This window comes from Oryctolagus cuniculus, chromosome 11, assembly GCF_051225735.1.
Source record: "Oryctolagus cuniculus isolate XC-2025 breed Fujian yellow rabbit chromosome 11, ASM5122573v1, whole genome shotgun sequence".
In the NCBI taxonomy this organism is placed as follows: Eukaryota; Metazoa; Chordata; class Mammalia; order Lagomorpha; family Leporidae; genus Oryctolagus; species Oryctolagus cuniculus.
Window position 1 is genome coordinate 88,260 of NC_142877.1, and position 18,566 is coordinate 106,825.

Genomic DNA, 18,566 nt, shown 5'->3' on the forward strand with positions numbered 1-18,566 from the left:
GCTTCTTGCGCCAGGGAGGCCTCAGGTTCCTCCTCCCGCCCCAATGTGAGGCCTGAGCGCTGTGAGCCCAGGACCCCCAGCCGCATACCAAGGAACCATCATGGCTGCAGGATCTCGTGCCAGTGCAGGCTGTGGACCTGAGGGCCAGGAGAAGCTGAGACGAAGCCACGAGCCCAGTGGCCAAGATGAAGGTTATTCTAATGCAATAGTTAAAGCACAAGCAATAAAGTGATCAACAAAATACCAAACTGTTAACTCTAGATGAGATCAATGTACCCAACTGCCTGTGTCTCAGGCTCCAGTGCCGATCAGCAGAGTCCCCATAACCCTTCGGGAACCAAAACAAGGGGAGGCGCTAACCTGGGCAGCTGTAACCGGCCCACGAAATGCACATTCTCATCACCAGGCTCAAAACAGGAATTCAGGCTTTGAGAGTAATCTACAAGCACCCGCATCCCAAACCCTGACGGCCTCCCTGGCCGCCCCAGGGGCCACCACCCTGTGCCATGCCCTAGGCCACAGCCTGGCTGCTGGATGACAGCACAGAATCCGGAGTCTGAGAAGCGCTACCCCCAAGCCTGTCAGGGTCTCTGCTTCCATCTCAGGGTCACCTGACCTGGGGACCTGGCCTCACCGCATGCTGGTGGGAAGTTCTGGAATGAGACCACTGGCGGTGGAGAGTAGACGCTGTGGCAGATGTCCTATCCAGGGGCTACGTAGTGTGCTGGGCAGGTGGAAGCAGGGGCCACCTCCACCAGGAGCCAGGGGCATTTGGTGTGGTAGTTAAGACGCACCTGGGACACCTGCATTCTGTATCAGGGAGCTTGGGTTCAAGTCCTGGTTCCCTTCCTGATTTCAGCCTCCTGCTACCGTGCAGTCAGGAGGCAACAGGTGACGGCTCAAAGGTTGGGTCCCTGCCACCCACCCGGAGACCCAGAATGAGTTTCCAGCTTATGACTTGGGCCTGGCTCGGGCCCAGGTGTTACAGGCATTTGGGAAGTGAACAAGCAGATGGAAGATCTCTGTCTGTCTGTCTCTCTGTCTTTCAAGTAAAATGAAGACAAATGATAAATAAAAAGCGGGCAGCATGAGAAAGGCTGGCACCACCAGCCTTGCCTTGGAAGACGGGAAGGAAACGCGGCCCACAGGCCTCCAGGGTTCCTGCCAGCAACGTCTGTGTCAGCCCTGAGGGGGTTCTCAGCCTGCCCAGGAAACGCAGGGTGAAGAGAGAGCAGGCTGAGCCGTGGAGCCCAGTGTGATCCCCAAGCAAGCAGGTGGCTGGGAGGTGGCTCTGCTGGTCCACGAGGGCTCCAGGCAGTTCAGAGTCGCTTGTACATTCTTTAACTTCCCTTGAATCACCTCTAGGCTTTGTGGAGCCCGGGACAGGGGCTGCCTTCCCCGTGCCTCACCTTGCTATGTCTGCCCAGGAGGGGCCTCGCGGTCCTGCAGCTGCTGGCCTGGTCTCCGTGTGTCCACCTCTGACTCAGCAGCTCACCCCGGAACTCATTTTCTGAGGGGTTAAAAAGATTTGTGTCAGAAAAGCAGCACTGGCTTGTGGGGGGGCAGGGAGCACTGGCCACAGCTTTACATGGTGCCACTGGCCACAGCTTTACAGAGCACTGCCGCATCCCTCCTCTTGGAACCAACCGGAAGGCAGATGTGGTGGTGGCCTCGTTGGTGTTCCAGGGACAAGAGAAAAACCTCTCTCTGACTTGGGAGCCTCTTATAAGCTTCTGGCTCGTGCACTCCCTCCACCCTCGCCCTCACACAATTGCTGCACCCAGGGGCGATGTCCACTGAGGTGGACAGGCACCAGGGCAAGTCAGGTGGGAGCCACTGGAAAAGACCTGGCATTTAAATCCCCAACTCTGGATTTGCCAACTGGTGAGCGACTGCTTGCTCGGCTTCTCCAGGGACTGGGACCAGCTTTGAGGCTGTCCAGCCTCCCGTGAGGAGCCCGGGCCCCACCCTCACTCCGTGCCTGTCTGCAGCATCTTTTCTGTCCTGTGTCTCTGCTTTTCCACAGCGCAATGCCTCCAGTTAATATTTAATCCCTCACATAAATTCACGCGTCTGGGCAGAGGCAGAACGCGTCCGCTGGACAGGACAAAGAAATGCATTGTGTACCTATTCCCAGCACGTCACTCCCTGTTGCCATGACAACCTGCTCTCTACAACTGTGGAGTTTCAAAGGAAGGTCGTTAAGTAGCCACAATAAAAACAGGAAATGAATATTCCTGCAGCCTGCGCTGCTTCTGAAGCCAGGGAGTGCAGGCTCAGGCTGCTGTTCTCCAGCCCCGGGCTCTGCTCTGAACGCTGTCCCTGGAATTCCAGCACCGAAGGCCCCAGCACCTTCCTTAACTGGTTGTCAAGGAGATGGCATAAAGCCATGTCTTCAGGGGATGGATGGCTGACACGAGGAGTTGGCACCTACTGTGTGCCGCCCCTCCGTGAGCGGTGAGTCTGCTGCAGGCCAGTGCTGAGTGCAGGGGGCTGCCCTGTGCCCCCAGCACTTTCCCATAAGCCGGGGTCTCGGCCCTGAGGGCTCCACCTGTACAGCAGAGCCGGTGCCAAGTGCCACCAGGTGAAAACTGATTCTCAAACCTGTGATGGGCACGTGAGGGCCGCACTCGGGAGACAGGACAGATGCTGCACGCGGCAGACAGGCCAGCAGCCTCCCCCCAGGTGTGCAGCACGAGGTGGAGCCTGCCACAGGGGCCTGTCTCCTCCCCCTGACGCTCCTGCTCCAGGCCTCTCCTGTTCCCCTGCGCAGCTCCATGGGCCTGAGAATCAGCTGCTCCCCAAAGAGCTGCTCCCCCTCCCAGCTGCAGCAAAGCCACCAAGAACAGAGCAGAAGCCTCCCCCGCAACCACAGCGCTGGTCCCCAGGGCCGGCTCAACCGTGACGGGACCCTGCCTGCCAGGACGCAGCCCCCAACCACAGCGCTGGTCCCCAGGGCCGGCTCAACCGTGACGGGACCCTGCCTGCTTTTTCCAGAGGACTTGCTGACAGTCACCACAGGCACTGCCAGAAGCCCAGCCAAGGGCGCCGGTTCTCCATACCCGGCCCCCCGCATGTGGCCAGGTCTTGCCCCACGGACTTGGTGCTCCACCAGACAGGATGTCCTGGCTGGACGCACGGTGGAACAGCCCTGGCATGCGCTGAGACTCCACACAAGGTGCACAGGCTGTGGGGTGTCACTTCCAGGAGTCCTGCTTGCTCTGCACATCCCATGGCAGGGCCAGGAGGCGGAGGAGATCACAATCACCGGCAATCGAAGTAAGAAGGGGGCCTTACTTTGGGTCCTGTGGTCTCTGCTCACCAATGCAAACAGGAAACAGACCCCAGAGGCTCCATGTCCTGAGCCAGTGGGGTAGCAGGTCACTTAGGGGCCGCCCGCAGGCTGTGGGCTTTGGGCCCTGGTGTCTTTGCACCTCAAGCCGCCTGATCCCCGCAGCAGCCCCAGGCTCACTTGAATGGGATTCTGGGTGGCAGCCAGTGCCTCCTGGGGCCATGGGGAAGGGAGTCGTCCTCCAATGAGCCGGGGAGACGCTCAGAACCGAGCCCAGGGCAGCCCATCCTTCTCCTGATGGGGGTGCTTTCTCCAGCTCAGCAGCATGGAGGCTCTGGCCCAGGACACACAGTCCCAGGGACAGCAACACAGGCCTGGAACCAGCGTGCTGGCTGCGCTGCTCGTAATGGGGGACAGCCCCCACAGCCCACAGACAGGCTGAGCCTCCCCTCGGGCGTGCCGACCCCACCACCTCGTGGAGGACCCCACTCGGGCCCCCTCTGCAGCTCCTTGACTGTGCCTTCAGCTGATCGCTGGGACAGCGTGTCCCCCTCTGCTCGGCTGGCAGCCCGCCCAGTTTGGGGACAGTTCTGGTTCAACACCACGCTTCAACCCCACAGCAGGGCCAACAGGAAAGCTGAGGCGGAGGCCTGGTCTGGAGCGGAAAGTCCCTGGCTTCAGGGCCTTCTCTGGGTTTGCATCTCTGGTGACCATGGGCTGCCCACCCTACAGCATGAGGCGGGGCAGAGACGGCCACTGGGGCGGAGTCCACATCTCAGTTCCCTGTGCACCCCTCACGTAACACGCACTCAGCATGGAAGCCACTGCGCTCATGGGACATAGGGGCCCCAGCCCTCCCCTCCTCCACCCTGTGTATGGTGGGGGGAAGGGTCTCGCCTCCCCAGCAAGCCAGCCTCCCCCTCTGGATCCAACACGCTCTCCTCCCACTGTCACGCAGAGGGTCCGAGGAGCATCCACGTGGCCTCATTCCCCCAAAACATTCAGCCTGGGCCCCAGGTCCCGCCGGCCGCCTCTCAGTCCCCACCCAGCCACCTTGCCTGAGGCCGAGGCTTTGCTGAGCGCAGCGTGCACCCGGGCCTCCTCCTGCAACGGCAATCCGTGTGCTGCAGCCTCGCCACACACGGCCGCCAGTGCACCCCTCCTCTGCCACAAGTACTGGGCCTGCCCCAGCCCCGGCTCTGTCCCCACACCTCCCCCGCCAGTGGCCATCAGCACCAGGACCCTGCTGTCCTCACACTCCCTGCTTTCCTCTCCTCCTCGGCCAGCAGCTGGGGCCATCCTAGGCCCAGACCTGCCAAGGTGCCCTCTGAGTCACCATTGTGGCCACTCCCTCTGTGTTGCTTTATCTGCAAAACAAACTGTGTGACAATTCCAGGAACATACAGCACTCAAAACAGTGTTATAGCAGATCAAAGTTGGAGGAGCCACACTTCACCCACAGCAGCAGGGCAGCATGGGCCTGGAGTAAAGACCAACAAGGAGGTGAGCGGGACAGAACTGCGTTCACGGCCACTGGAGTCCCAACGCACTACGTGAAGGGAAAAGTGGTCTCCGCAGCGCTGGTGACCGGGCCTGTAGGACGACGCTGGGTGCACACAGCTCAGCACAGAGCGAAGCTCCTGGCCTCGGGTGAGGCGGCGCTTTCCTGGATGTGACAGCAGGAGCACAAAGCCCTAACAGGAAACACAGGGGCGTTGTGGTGTGGCCGGTGAAGCCACTGCCTGCAGCTCTTCCTCACCCTGGCTGCTCCGCTTCCCACCCAGCTCCCTGCTGTGGCCTGGGAGAGCAGTGGAAGATGGCCCAAGTGCTGGGGCCCTGCACCCCCCTGGGAGACCCTGGCCCAGCCCCGGCCACTGCAGCCAACTGGGGAGGGGACCAGCAGTTGGAAGATCTCCCTCTCTCTGTTTGTCTCTATATATTACTCTGACTTTCAAAATAAATAAGTAAATCTTAAAAAATAAAGAAAGCACTGATACTTTGGCCTTCATCAAAGTGTAAAACTTTTATTTCCCTTTGTTCTTTTTTCCTTTCATTTTTATTTATTTCAGAGACAGAGGGACAGAGAGGACTCACATATTCCCCAAATGCCTGCAATGGACCAGTGCTAGGCTGGAGCCCGCGCTGGGAGGCAGGAATTCCATCGGGTCTCCCACACGGGCGCAGGGATCCAAACACTTGAGCCGTCACTGCTGCCTCTCTGGGTCTGCAGCGACAGGAGACTGGGTCAGGAGCAGTGCCAGGGCTCAGACCCAGCGACTGCCGTACGGGACCCAGTTTTGTTTACTTTTTTAAAGAGTTCTTTTATTTATTTGAAAGGCAGAGTGGCATAGAGAAAGAGACAGACAGAGACAGAGATTTCCTAGCCACCGGTTCATTGCCCAAATGGCTTCACCAGCTGGTGCTGAGCCAGTCCGAATTCTGGGTCCCAGAACTCCATCCGCGTCTCCCACACAGGTGCTTGGGCCCTGCACCCGCATGGGAGACCAGGAGGAAGTACCTGGCTCCTGGCTTTGGATTGGCACGGCGCACCGGCCTCAGCGCGCCGGCTGTAGTGGCCATTTGGGGGGTGAACCAACGGAAAAAGGAAGACCTTTTTCTCTGTCTCTGTCTCTGTCTCTCTCTCTCTCTCTCACTCTAACTCTAACTCTGCCTGTCAAAAAAAAAAAAAAAAATTTTTAAAGGGCTGTTCTTCAGGGGCCAGTGCTGTGGTGTGGCGGGTTAAGCTGCTGCCTGCGCCAACGGCAACCCATATGGGCACAGGTTCCCGTCCCAGCTGCTCCACTTCAGTTCTTTGCTGACGCACCTGGGAAAGCAGCAGAAGTTGAACCAAGTAATTGGGCTCCTGCACCCTCAATAGAGATCTGGAGGAAGCTCCTGGCTCCTGACCTCAGCCTGGTCCAGCCATTTGGGAAGTGAAACAATGGAGGGAAGATCTCTAACTCTCCCTCTGTTTATCACTCTATCTTTCAAATTAATAAATAAATCTTTAAAAATAAATGAGTAAATAAACCACTGTACTTCAGCCCACACTATGGTAGAGGCTTGCACTCAGGACAGAAGCCTCCCAGAACTCCACAACAAAAACAAGTAAACCAGCTTAAAAATGGGCAGACACTTCTCCAGAGATGTTGCAGGAATGGCACACCCACCAGCCCTCACCAGGAAAATCCAAATCCAGGTCAGGAAACCTGACTTCACACCCTCTGAAAAGGCTGTTGTGTGAATTAAAGAGCAAAGAGACCACAGCAGTTGCGGGTGAGGACTAGAGGCCCAGGAAGCCCCGCTCACTGCTGGTTAAAGCAGCACCAACCGCTGGTGGCTCCCTGACACGGTGCCCGGAGTTATCCCACAGCCCAGCAGCTCCCAGGAGAGATGAGGACATGTCCACGCAAAGCCTCACTCACAACTACTTACAGCACTGTTATTCAACCAAGCAGACAAAATGGAAAAGCCCAACTGTCCACCGACACTGCGGGGGTGACACGGGGAATGTGCTCCTCACAGAGGCTGCAGACCAGCTAATGAGTCTCTGACCTGGCCAGGACGGGCCACGCCACAGACAGGGAGTGGATGCATGCTGGCCGAGGGCTGGGCACAGGGCAAACGACTTCTCATGGGCATGGGATCCTTTTGGGCATTCAAAATCGTCCAAATTTGCTGTGGTGAGAGACACACAACCCTAAACACGCTAACATTGCTAACTGTGAGTTGCATGATGGGAAAATTATATTTCAGTGAAATTGTTTCTAGAAAGTCAACAGCACACTCAGGAAGCCTGTGCGTGAGAGACACAGACTCTGACAGGGTTCCCCCAGCCAGAGATGAAAGCACCCCAGGGTTCTTGGCACCCAAGGCTCAAGAACAGGGGCCCAGGGACCAACTCTGAAAAGGGGACACCCTGGGCAGTTGGGGTTCAGCAGCTTAGGCCGCCTTTTAGAGCACCACTTCCCAAATCACAGTGCTTGTTTAGTCCTGGCTGCTCCCCTTCCAGTCCAGCTCCCTGCTGATGCCCCCAGGAAGCAGCAGACGGTGGTTCAAGGGCTTGGGCCCCCGCACCCACGTGGGAGACCTGGATGGAGCTCCTGGCTCCTGGCTTCAGCCTGGACCAGTCCTGGCCATTGTAGCCATCTAGGGACTGAACCAGTGAGCAGAAGATCTCGCTCTCTCGCTCTCGCTCTCTCTCTCTCTCGCTGTCCCTCTGCCTTTCCAGTAAATAAATAAACCTTTCAAAGAAAACAAGAGAGGATGCCCTTTGCAGCGTCCTGCCCCACCTGGAGTGGCAACACCCAAGAGTCAGACGCATCAGGTGCTTCAAACCTCAGGGACCGTAGGGGAAGGAGGGCGTTGTGTCTGGGGAAGCATTGGGCAATACTTGCATCTGCGGACAGGAAGTGCCTCCTGCCATGACGCAGAAGCCCTCGTCCTGGTGCACACGGGGGCCAGGGGCCACCCTGGGCACACAAGGGGGACAGGGGCCAAGGGCTGCTCCAGGCACACACAGGGGATAAGGATCCACTCTGGGCACACATGAGGGCCAGGTATCTGCTCTGGGCACACACGGGGGCTGGGCTCCTCTCTGAGCAGAGACAGGGGCTGGGGATCCACTCTGGACACACACAGGAGCCGGGGATCCACTGGGCACACACGGGGGCCGCGGATCTCCTCTGGGCACACGTGAGGGCCAGGGATCGGCTCTGGGCACACACAGGGGCAGGGGATCCACTGGGCACACACAGGGGCCGCGGATCTCCTCTGGGCACACGTGAGGGCCAGGGATCGGCTCTGGACACACACAGGAGCCGGGGATCCACTCTGGGTACATGGAGGCCAGGGATCGGCTCTGGGCACACACAGGGGCAGGGGATCCACTCTGGGCACATGGAGGCCAGGGATTGGCTCTGGGGATTCCTGCACAGAACCTCACATTGTGCAGCTGAGTTCTGTGAGCTCAAGTCCTGGACAGCACGGCCACTGCCTGGACCCCAGGCTGGGCTACCTTGGACTCCTCAGCAGACATGGAGTCTGGGGTGCAGCAGGAGGAAGGGAGATGGCTGTGAAGGATGTGTGACGGTCTGTGCAGGGCTGAGGGGTCTCTAAGATCCACCCTCTCCCACCCCAGCCCCCAGGAAGCTGCCGCTGGCCAACGGCAGACAACTGCTTCTGCACAGCCAGGAGGAACACAGCTCCCACCTGCTCCAGTTCCAGGCCAGGATGCGTCAGCAGCTCATTGCACTGGAGCCAAGGGCTGCAGCCAATCCCTCCTGACAGCTGACCCAGTCACGCGCTCCATGCTCTGCCTGTGACTGCGTGCATGTGCACGTGTGTCTGCCTTGCGTGTGTGTGCCTATGCCTATATTTGTGCGTGCGTGTGCCTGTACGTGTGTGCTGTGGGGCGGTGCCCAGGGCATGGAGGAGCTGCACAGCCTGCTCCAGGGTTGCTCTCAGGCACAGAGGATGAAAAAGGGGACCTGAGAGGAGCGGGAGCCCCCATCTCACCACACGGAGGAAACCCTTTTCCCCACTCTGCGTGGTTGGGAGAGACTCAAAGAAATTTGCCCAAAAGTGAACGAAACAGCACAAAGATGGGACATACAGAGGAAAAGCAGAGTGAGACCAGACAGAGAAAGACAAGAAAATGGAAGGGAAAATACGAATTAAATAGTTCTTCAACTTCTCAGAAATAAAGGAAATTATATTTTTCAATTAAAAGGCCCATCAAGTGCCCAGCACAGTGAATGGAAAAGACCCACATCCAATAAGCCCAGCGCTGTGAAATCCCAAACCACCAGAAATACAGAAAGGACCCTAAAAGCTTCAGAGGGAAAGCAGTCCCCCAGGCAGGCTCTCTGTGCCCCCCGCAGAGCACAGTAGGAAGCTAGGGTCGCTGGGGTTCCCGGTCACCGGGCAGGGGCGAGCAGAAAGCCATGGGGAGTTCCCACTAGCTCGGCAGCCGCCATGAAAAGGAAGTGCCTAAAGGCAATGCTCAATAACACCCAAAACCCAAAAAGGCCACGATCACAATGGCCAACAAGAGTCGAGGCTATGGTGGGGGCTGGCAGCCTACCCCACAGGACGCTGTCCCATGTCATCCAGTCAGCCCCATGGCCCTGGGGAGAAGGAGCCCCACTGCCCTGCCAGGCCTGGCCTGGAAGACACAGGGCTGCCCTGGAGCAGGCAGAGGGGTTGATGCAGGGAGGGGACGGATCCGATGGTGAGTGCAGTAGGGGAACAGGAAGTCAGAGCCCAGCATTGACAGAACAGGGTGTGTGTACAGTGCGTGTGGTTTATATGTTTGTCACACGTGATGTGTGTGCATGTGGGTGTAGTGTGTGTGTAGATATGTTCATGTGTTATGTGTGGTGTGTGCAGTATGTGTGGTTTATATGTATGTCATATGTGATGTGTATGTGTGCTGTATGTAGTCTGTGGTGTGTGTAGAATGTGTAGGTATGTGCATGTATTGTGAGGGGTGTGATGTGTGCATGTAGTGTGTGTGCAGGTGTGTACATGTGTCATGTGTGTGCATGTGTGGGTCCTGTGCTAATCACTATTTTCTAGGGCTCTGGACCCAGGGCTGCGAAGGAGCCAGAGAGAAGCTTGGTGTACGAGGTGACCACCCCAGGACCTGAGCACCAGCCCAGGCCGACGGCCCCAGGGAAGTAGAAAGGTTAAAAAGTCAACAGTCTGACAGCTTGATGGGAAGGAGACACGTCCTCCTCTCAAAATAAGCAGGAGGGTGGCCCCTTGTGTCCACGTGAGCCAGGGAGGTGGCACCTCGTGTCCACGTGAGCCAGGGACGTTAGTCTGGGGACAGCCAGGATCCGATGCCAGGAGAGCCTCATCCCTGGTGCTCCTGACCCACGGAGGCCCAGCCCAGAGCAGCGCTGGACCCAGAGCCACAGGACAGGGCCACGTGGCACAAGCCCCTGCCCCTCCTCGGACAGGGAGCTATGACGCTGCCAGGGACACCCAGGGCCATCCAGGTGTGGCATCCCGTGGGCCGCCCTCTCCCATGGTTCTGGAGAAACGTCTTGTGCGGACTGAAATGTCTTTGCTTTAATGTGTCGGGGTGGAGAATGGCATTAAAATAAAGAGGTGGAAGCAGGACCAAGGGCCACCCTCAGGCCAGCTCCCCTCTGTCCCTCTGGGCTGGGGCAGACCCCAGGCAGCCACAGAGAAGCCCCTTCCACCCTGCTGCGAAGCCCTCCAGCTGGGGGATATGAAACAGCCCAGAGCCCAGGGGGGTGCCCCTCCCCTCACCCCACCCCCTTCCCCACACACCTGGCAGCTGCCTAGGCTTCGTCCCTGGTTCAGGGGAGTCTGGAGGCAGCACGCCCCACCCCCCACCCCACCCACCCACCCTGCCCTGGGACCAGCTCTTGGCAGGAAGCACAGACAGGGCTGCGGGAAATCAGGGCACGCTTGCTCTTTTCCTCTCCCTTTTTTTAAAGCTGGAATCCAGAGGGAAGGAGAATGAAGACTTGCTGAGTGGAGCAAAGACAAACCTGCTTTTGCTGAGTTTAGGTGAAAATGAGAGAAGAGAGAGGTGGGGGCAGGGACTTGGCAATTCTGTAGCTTTGCACATTTCTCTCATTATTTTGCTTCTAAATCAGCCTCGCTGGTACTTTCTCTATTCAATAAAAGCCAAATGCAAGCCCTGTCCCCTAATCTCTCCAACAGCAGCTCACTGCTGAGAAAATAATACAGATGTGACTTCCAGCCTCACACGCTTTCCTTCCATTTATATGCAAATAGTGACCTTTCACCCAGGCTGTCTCAAAGAAGTGTTTCCTTAAAAATGCAAATAGCATGTTGCAGGCAGTGACTGTGGCTGCCTCTTTCTTATATTATTATCATTATTTCTTTTAACCTTACCAGAGCTGCAAACAACAGCTAAACTGCTCGCAGTAATGACAACTTTCCAAACCAAACCCTAGGCTGCCATCCCAGGCTGCCAGCAGGGGCGGGGGGCGGCGGTGTCCTGGTGGGGACTTGGCTGGTGTCACCCTGCACCTACCCAGGGCTGCCAGGCTGCACCCCCAGGCAACCGCCCAGAACCCAGGGAGCTACACTTAGCGCACTCTGCTCCACCCAGACACAGCCAGAGCGCCCCCCCTTCCCCCCTACCCGAGTTCACCCACCACAGGGACACCATCCCAAGACCCCGCACACTCCCACCACCAGGACACGGGGACTGGAGGGTGGTTCCGGACCAGGGCAGAGCAGACACAAGAAGGGGAGCTGGCCCCTTCTGCTCCCATGGCACCCACTGACCAGGCCAGGCCACACAGAGATGGCTGGCCAGGAGCCTGACCCCCAGTGCTGGTGGACGACCAAGTTGACCTGCTGGTTGCGATCAGAGACACCTCTTGGGACCAGGCCCGACTAGACTTGCAGGTGGGGGTCCTGGGACACAGAGGGGTGAGAAGGGGCTGGAGGGTGCAGACTCCTCCCCACGCACTCTGTCTGGATGCAGCACAGGACAGGTGAGTTTGATCCTGGACCACAGGTGGGACTGGTCTCAAGGACATCCTCCCTGGGACCTCTGCGAGCTCCTCCAAGGGCACCCGGGACCCCCGGGATCCAGAAGCGGCTCTGGAATTCTGCTGCGGCATTGCTCACCCTGCAACCAGATGCTTCTCCTGAGCAGAGCTGCCCAGCTCCCCGCCCAGCGACAGGGACCCTGAGCCGCCCCGGGACCCGTCCATACCAGCTCTCCTCTGCAGCTCAGGAAGGAGGGGCCCAGGGCCTCAGACCGGCCACTGAAGCAGGAAGATCCTGGGGCCTCAAGGCACCTCCTGGTGACTTTTTTTTTTTTAAGATTTATTTATTTATTTATTTATTTGAAAGGCAGAGTTAGAGAGAGAGAGAGAGAGAGAGAGAGAGAGCGAGCGAGCATGCACTTCTATCTGCTGGTTCACGCCCCAGATGACCGTGACGGCCAGGGCTGAGCCAGGCTGAAGCCAGGAGCTTCTTGCGGGTCTCCATGGGGTCACCTGGGCCGTCCTCTGCTGCCTTCCCAGGCCATCGGCGGGGAGCTAGGATGCAAGCAGTGGCGTCAAAGGCAGAGGCTGTACCTGCCCCATCACAGCACACCAGCCCTGGGTGTGTGTGATGACTTTGGTGAGAGTAGGGACCCGGACCAAATTCCTGTCTGAGGGAAGAGCAGGCCCCAGGCGCTGCTCCCTGGGGAGTTCAACTTCAGCCCATCGGTGCTCGAGCCCACTACACTGCCTTCCAGGCTGAGAGATACGGCTGCGTTTCCAGCCTGGACGTAGCGTGCTCGGTACACAGAGTGCCAACACTGACCAGGCCTTGGAGAAGACACTTAACACACATGGCGGGGGTGGGGGTGGGTGGGCGGTGACATGCTCAGCTGGAGGAGCTAGCAGAGGAGAAGCCCACCAGGTCCTGCAGGCCACGAGGCACCCCTGGCTGGCACCAGCTCCCACCGTCGTCAGAGGGCTCTCCAGGGGGAGGTGACCCAAGCACAAAGCCCAGGCCCTGGGGAGTAAAAGGAGCTCCCTGTCCAACCACGGGGTCTGCACATAGAGGCTGCAGGGGGTTCCCAGCCAGGCAGGCCGAGCCCATCAGGGAAGATGGAACAGCACCAACGCCCGCAGCTGGCTCCTCGGGGAGCACACGGCAGGGGTGCAGCCGGAAGTGGACTCCTGACCTACAGAACTCACCAGGATGGGAGAGGGCAGAGTGCCTCCACTGCTGGTCTGTGTGCGGGGGGAGGGCAAGTGTGCCCTGGGGATTCACCAGGGCAAAGGGTGAACGCGGACTCAGTGGAAGAAAAAACCCAAACCACTGAGAGGAAGCAAAGTCAGACAAACGCTCTGGGTGTGGGGTCCCAGCCCGACTTCCACTTCAAGCCACGGCCGGGAGCACACGGCCTCCTCTCTTCCCCCTGCAAATGTCCCACCACCTGCCCGCAAAAGTCAGGCCCTGCCCTGAGGGTGTCCAGTCCTGGCTGCAGCCTCTCCCCTCGGGCCAAGCAGGATGGTCCTGGGAGACAGAGAGCCGGACGCCACAGGCTGAGGGCCTTGCCAAGGGCGGGGTGTGAGGAGACACATGAGCGCAACCTGGTGCAGCATCTGTGCTGAGCCTGGAAAAGGAAGCAGGAATGGGAGACCTGGCAGACGGGCTGGGGGCCCTGCAGGTCACACGGCCATGGCCTTCTGGGGAGCTGGGCTGGGAGATGAAGCCCAGCTACACTGCTCCCTGCAAAAACTAATTAGCTCCTCGGTGTTGGAGCCCAGGGCACAATGACCCAAGTAAAAACAGCACAGGTGCTTGTTTGCCCCTCGAGAGCCAAACCATGATTTCTGTACTGCCACTCAGATCACAGCCCAGCTGCAATAAAAAAAAAAAAAAAAAAAAAAAAAAAAACCTCCAAGTTCTGCTTTGTTCTATGCAAAACGCTGGGGCACTTGGCGTAGCAGTAGGATGCCTGCTTCCACGCTGGAGTACCCAGGTTTGATTCCTGGCTCTGGACCCCCAAACTCCTGCTTTCTGCCGACACAGTCCCTGAAGGCAGCAGCGATAGCTCCTGACACCCACAGGGGAGACCTGGTCCCCAGTCCAGCCCTGGCCCAGCCACTGCTATTGCAGGCCTCTCTCTCTCTCTCTCTCTTCCCCTTTCAAATAAGTGAAAATACATGCATACATACTTTGGTAAGGGTGGGATGTGTGATGAATTCTACAATTCCACGTGCAAGACAATGACCGACAAACCAACCTGAGTCACTCCAGGCTGGGGCCCCGGGACCTGATGCCTGGGGAGACCCGAGCACCTCACATCTGTCCCAAGCACAGTTCCAAGTCTTCTCAGCACCGGCCACACTCTCAGGCCAGGCCAGAGTTCCAGATCAAACCCGGCACAGGGACCCCGCAAACAGCGCACCCTGAGCGCCTGGCCTCAAAGCCACACCCCTGAAAGTAGGGCAGGCGGGGAGGCCCTGAGGCCCCAGACTCCCTCCCGGAGGGCGGGGCTAATCCTGGCCGAGGCCTGAGCTGGCCAGGGCAGATTAAGGTTCTTCCTCTGATTAGAATAACGCTGTTTTTAAGAGCAGATTCTAAGAAAGAAAACAGCCGGGGGGGGGGGGGGGGGGGGACGGGACGTGCTCAGGTCCATCACACTGAACATGAAAGGATGACGTTTCCAAACTCTGCTTTCCGCTCGAGGTATTTACTAATGTGTTCTCTCTGAAGCAGGCTCAGGGGAAGCCCGAGATAAGAAACATTTTAATTCAGGGAAAAGACTTTTCCTTATTTTTGTTTTAAGCTTTTTGAAGCAGCATTTAGGGGGAGTGGGCAGGGGCCGGGGATGCTGGCACCCATGTGGGCGCTGGTTGAGTCCCGGCTGCTCCACTTCTGATCCAGATCCCTGCTGATGGCCTGGGAAAGCAGCAGGAGATGGCCCAAGTGCTTGGGCCCCTGCACCGTGTGGGAGACCTGGGTAGAGCTCCTGGCTTAGGCCTGGCCCAGCCCTGGACACAGCTGCCCTTGGAGTGAACCGGCGGATGGATACTCCTCTCTCTGTCTCTGTCTCTGTTTCTCTCTCTGTCTCTGCCTCTCTCTTTCTGCAGCTCTGCCTTTCAAATAGCAGATAAATCTTTAAAAAAATAAAAATAAAAAAATAAAGTGACATTTGGGAAAATCTGGACACCTACAAAAGACAGAAAATACGCTGAGAAGCTGGAGAGGCTGCACAAAGCCCCCAGTGGAGCCTGGGCTCGGGGTCTCCCATCAGGAGCTGCTGTCCCCTCTGGGAAAGCCAACAAGGCTGCTTCCCAAAGGCCACTCTCCTGTAAACGTACAACATTCCCTCTTCTGTTTTACTCAAGAGTGACTCAAGGAAGGAGCAGAGAGGGCCCTGGGGGACGGGGAGGGGGAGGACCCCCGTCTGCACCAGAAAGGCCAACAGCAGGGGCTCCCTGGAGCTGTTGGAAGTGGAACCAGCAGGGCATTCCGTCTCCAACGTGCCCAGTAACTTCCACGCCTGGCTGGCCGTCCAGTGTCCTGCTTGCCGAGGATCAGGTGACCACCAGCAGCCCTGCCCACTGAGCCTCCCAGGCCCTGCTCACACCAGTTCAGCGCTGACCCCACCCTACCTCCACCCAGACAGGGGAGCCAACCGCCCCAACCAGGCCTGCCTCACTCTTCCGGAGTGGATATGCTTGGTGCACCAAGTCCATCCAGAAGACCTCTGCCCCCACCAGACTGCCCACAGCCACCACACAGCCTCTTGGGCCCAGCCATCTCTCGTTCATCTGCAGGCCCCTCTCCTGGTGAATTTGTCGAGTGCTGACCGGTGTGAACCAACATCCCAAACAATCCAGCTGTCGCCAGCCTGGGCAGCACCAGGAAAAGTGGTCAGCTGGGCCCTGACCCAGTCTCCCTGATGTGGTTGGTGCCGGCCACACACGCAGCCTCACCTGTGTCACTGCGTGCATGTTCAGTGACCCCAGTCTGAGGAGGAAAGGGTGGGAGGGGCACAGGCAGCACCAGGGAGAGCACCCACCAGGGCCAGGGGACGGGCCAACCTCCAGCTGAGTCTCCCAGGCCAGCCTTGCCCTGACATCCTAACCACGTGGGTACCAGGGGTGTCTGGAGCCAGTGCGTTACTCTGGACATCAGGGCTGTCTCCAGATGTCTGGGCAACACCTGGGGTAACACCAGCCCCAGTTGCACTGCAGACAGAACAGCCGCCGCCTCCCCTCCCCACGCCCCCGCCACCCTGGGTGAACTCCCAGACCCCCATCTGGGCTCCGCAGCCCAGAGCATCAGGGAGGGAAAAGCCTCTGTGTCCAGCTCCCGGGAGCCCCTGCCCAGACCACGCAAGGTCAGACACTGCCCAGGTGCCCGGGGCTTAGGGAGCCCTGTAGGGACCTCAGGCGCCAGGTCCAAGAGACAGAACCGTTCATAAAGCTGCCTCCTCTTTGAAAACAAACTGCCTCCTCCGCCTGACCCAGCCTCCTGCTCAGGCTCGGCCACGGCCTCGTGAGCAGCAGTGTCCAGCACCACAGGACTCCAACCCCGGCTCACCACTCTTTTGTTTACCGCTAATTAACGGGGCCATATGGAAGGGGGTGGTCATCGTGGCCCAGGACCAATGGGAAGGGAGCCCTGGTGGCCAGCAGCCTGGGGCCGAGGGTGCCTCTCCCAGTCGGCAGAGTGGGGCTCTGAGGGGCCGCTGGGCTCGGCCCTGTCCGGCTTCTTGCCTTTTGTTTGCTCACCCAACAGCCGCAGGGCACCCCCAGGATCTCTGTCATGTCTCCTAAGCCAGGGGACAGAATTCCTCACCCCTCTTCCCAGAGGGCCGCTGTGGTAGACACTGTCCAAGCCTCAGGTAGCCACAGAGCTGGGTCTCAGAGGTTATGTCTCAGGAACTAAACACCCAACTCCACCAACCAGTGCTGTCCACTGACGCAAGGTGAGGCAGAGGCGAGAAAGGCTGTCGCTCAGACAGGGCCAGTGGCGAGAGCCCACCCCACGGTGTCCTTGTTGGTGGCGCGGATTTGTGAAGAAAGAAGCAAACTCAGGAGTGCACAGCCCCAGAACCACTGCGCTGCGCTGCCCGCATCGGCTCAGACCGGCGTCCGAGCCCACTCCAGTTTTCAGTTTAAAAATCAGTGACGCAAACACGACAGCAGCCCCACTCCCCAGGCCCACAGCCACAGGTCAAGGAATGGCCGGTTCCGTCCCCAGCGCTCCAAGCCCAACCAGACCAGACAGCCGCTCAGGCAGCCACAGGGCGCACACAGCCAGCCGCTCACGGCAGTGCCTCTCCTCGGTCCCTCGGGTGGGGGTCACACCAGAGACGCCCCCGGCCCGGCCCCTACTGCAGGGGGACCTGCTGCTGCCGAGGGGCAGACCGATTGCGCCTCTCCTCCTCCAGAAACGCGCACAAAGTTTCTGCCGTGGCCGCGGCTCCCCCTCCCCCCGCAGCGCTCCTGTCAGACGCACAACACGTTCACCAGCGGCTCGGCTCGGAGAGGCAAGGGCAGCAGCCGCGGCTGGCGGGCGGGGGAGAAAGCCGCGGCGTGCGGGGCAGCTCCGCGGCTGTGGTCCCCACACGGGCTTCTCCCGCAGAAAAAGCCGTGGCCGGCTGCGCGCAGCTCCCCACCGCACCCCGAGGGCACAGCCCGGCACCGGAGCCCGGAGCCCGTCTTTGTCAGCGCTGACTTACCTTCCCCAGCTATTGTCTGTCCTCTTTCAAAATGACATCACGGAAAGCAATCATGAAATTTACATGGGGGGTGCACGGTGGCCGGGGGAGGAGGGGAAGGCAGCTGCCTCCCGTCAGCGGTCACATGTGGGGAAGCCGGCGTGCGGGTTTCCATTAAACGTCCTCTCCGCGTAGTGTGCGAACTCCTAAGCCAGCTAAAGGCGACGTCTCATTTACTTAATGACCGCTCTCATTAGCGGCGGTGGCACGGGCTGGCGAGGAGGCTCCTTTGTAAATACGCTACCCATGAACCCTTGGGGCTCCAATATATCTGTTTACTCTCGGAGGTGAAATAAATTTACAGTATAGCATCAGAGAGATGGATCTGCGGAACTGGGGGTGGGGGGTGCCCAGGCCGGCGGAGCCTGTGACCCCTGCTCTGAGCCTCAGCTGACAGCAGGTGCCCGCGTGCGCCCACGCTGACTCGCCATCAATATGCAGCAGGATCAGAGTTCTTTTCATGCAAAACGCACGGAAGGGCAGGGAGCCTGGCGAGCTCGGCGCTGCCCCCCTCTGCCTCCCCTGCCAGTGGTTCAGTCCAATAATTCCTAATAGCACCAACGAATGACAGATGCCCGGGTTAGCAGGGCCACAGCGAAAGTGCTCGGCAGTATTTATTGCTGGTTAGGAATATGCCCTCCCATCATGAAGAAGGAGCCACAGAACTCATTACTCCAACGAGCCTGGAGAGTGACGCGTGGCTGAGCACCCGGGACTTACATGGAGCTGCGTTCTCACAAGTGCACAAACGTACCTACGCCACAGACTGGAAAAGCAGAGTCACCCACACAAAGAGCAAAAGACGCTTTCCTGTTGTCACGCCTTCCCCTTATGATTTTTGAAATAGTAAAACTGTCCCAAAGAAGCCGTGGGGTCGCTGAGGCTCCGGCGCTGCCCAAGCACAGGGGCAGCCACTGTGTGCGGAGTTCTTAAAACTGTCAGAAACAAGCGACCCAGCGGGAAGCAGAGGAGAGTCCGTGACACGCACAGCGGGGCGCCCGCTGCCTGCACACGGCC

At 58.8% G+C, this 18,566-nt stretch overlaps 1 protein-coding gene across 7 annotated transcripts in view; it reads right to left on the bottom strand.

The window, feature by feature from the left end:
* Positions 1 to 18,006, bottom strand: part of MYT1 (myelin transcription factor 1) — a 57,565-nt gene extending 39,559 nt beyond the window's left edge. For 3 of the 7 annotated variants that reach the window (XR_016215659.1, XR_016215660.1, XR_016215658.1), the window contains exons 1-2: positions 17,511 to 18,006; positions 1,410 to 1,510 (exon numbers count right to left, since the gene is read on the bottom strand). The gene's annotated coding sequence lies outside the window, so the exon portion shown is untranslated. The remainder of the gene's footprint in view (positions 1 to 1,409; positions 1,511 to 17,510) is intronic. The other 4 variants (XM_070051344.2, XM_051829051.3, XM_070051343.2 and 1 more) reach the window with 3 other exon arrangements.
* Between the last annotated feature and the right edge of the window lie 560 nt (positions 18,007 to 18,566).